This window comes from Ornithorhynchus anatinus, chromosome 10 (assembly GCF_004115215.2).
Source record: "Ornithorhynchus anatinus isolate Pmale09 chromosome 10, mOrnAna1.pri.v4, whole genome shotgun sequence".
NCBI lineage: Eukaryota > Metazoa > Chordata > Mammalia > Monotremata > Ornithorhynchidae > Ornithorhynchus > Ornithorhynchus anatinus.
Genome location: NC_041737.1, coordinates 48,653,703 through 48,655,445, shown reverse-complemented (window position 1 = coordinate 48,655,445; position 1,743 = coordinate 48,653,703). Strand labels below are relative to the sequence as shown.

Genomic DNA, 1,743 nt, shown 5'->3' with positions numbered 1-1,743 from the left:
AACTTCCTCGCCCCACCAGGCCCGGTGGATCGATTTAACGAGCAAATCTGGCTTTTATCCATTTAAACGCCGGTTCGGTCTCTCGGCTCGTAAAACGGTGGTAGCGGAGTGAAGCAAAACTGGATTTTTTTCTTCTTTTTTCCAGCTGGCTTCGTACCCTCAATTCTGAGGGAGCACCAAGACAGGAAAATCTCCCACCACATGGGGCCTGAAGAAAACCCCACGAGATCAGCCCCCGGGGAAAGTATGATTTTTACGATCCGTTCATTCATTCGATAGTATTTATGGAGCGCTTACTATGTGCAGAGCAACGGTACTAAGCGCTTGGAATGGACAAACGGGTAACAGATAGAGACAGTCCCCGCCGGGCTTACGGTCTAATCGGGGGAGACGGACAGACAAGAACAGTGGCGATAAATAGAATCGAGATGCGGAGGGGAGGCGGCGTGGCTCAGTGGAAAGAGCCCGGGCTTGGGTGCGAATCCCGGCTCTGCCACTTGTCGGCTGCGTGACCGTGGGCAAGTCACTTGACTTCTCTGTGCCTCACGTACCTCATCTGCAAAATGAGGGTGAAGATCGTGAGCCTCACGTGGGACAACCTGATGACCCTGTATCTCCCCCAGCGCTTAGAACAGTGCCCCGCACATAGTAAGCCCTTACCAAATACCGACATTATTATTAGTAGTATTAGAGTATGAAAGTTTTTTGTTTGTTTTTCTCTTCCCGGGTCTCCGCTCCTGCGGGAGAAGAGTCCGGCCGGGCCGCAGACCAGACATCTAGTGTGTGTGCGCGGAGATTTTATTGAAATCTGGTCAGCGAAGGAAATTTTGTGTGTGCGTGTATTTGTGTGTTTCCACCAGATTGGGCCCCCCGGTTTGGGCCGGTTGGCGAGAAACGGTCCCGGGCTCTTCCATCTTTAGCGCTCCAGAGCCGAAACGATTCTTGCGCTGGTTATGGATCGCCAGTGGGTCTTTTCACTGTTCCTATTCATGGAGAGAGGAGTCGGGTCAGGAGAGGCCAGAGGGCTACCTACTCTGACCCGTTGTGCCCTGGATTTTGTCGGAATAGCCCAGGGATAAAACCTCATTTGTCTCTGCCTCACTCTCTCACTTTCACTCTCTCTTAACCCTTCGTACCCTGGATCGGAGGAGGCGGGACTCAGGCCCCGAGAAAATTACACTCAGAAGCACCGACCCGTTGTGTCCCCTCCGCTTTCCCTTCCAGGTTATACGCCCCAGTCTCTTCCCTGCGACTCAGAACGCGGCAGGCACCAGCCTTTAATATTTGTTATTAAATGGAAGGGTAAGTAAGGAAGAGACATTCAATGATATTGGACCGTTAACGACAGGAGTAATCTCCTGGGGTTCCTCACCTGCCCATTGTATCTTCCCGATTCCTGCCTCGTTCTTTCCTTGTCATTTGCCTCCGTTATTACTCTTCAGGCACCGCATGGCATTCATTTCTCTGAATGAAAACAAATGACACTGTGCGCCAGGCGGGAGATAAAGAATAATAAATACATTTTATGCACCACCTCCAAAAAAAGAAAAAAAAAAGGTCTTCAAATCTTCATCCATCTATCAGGAAATGTAAAAGCGAGACTCATTGCCACCACACACACACACACACACACACACACTTGAGGGATTGCACCCTGCAGCGATCAAACTTGCTCTAAGAAAAGAAAATCATGCTGCATTAAATCAATCGTTCGATTAAATCGTGTGCAGAGCTCTGCACTAA

The 1,743-nt window shown here is 50.0% G+C and overlaps 1 long non-coding RNA gene across 1 annotated transcript; it reads right to left on the bottom strand.

Moving 5' to 3' along the window:
- Positions 1–780: 780 nt before the first annotated feature.
- Positions 781–1,461, bottom strand: LOC114814529. Its single transcript, XR_003762318.2, has 2 exons — positions 1,373–1,461; positions 781–983 (listed from the first exon to the last, which is right to left on the bottom strand). It is a non-coding gene; the product is annotated as an uncharacterized LOC114814529 (long non-coding RNA).
- Between the last annotated feature and the right edge of the window lie 282 nt (positions 1,462–1,743).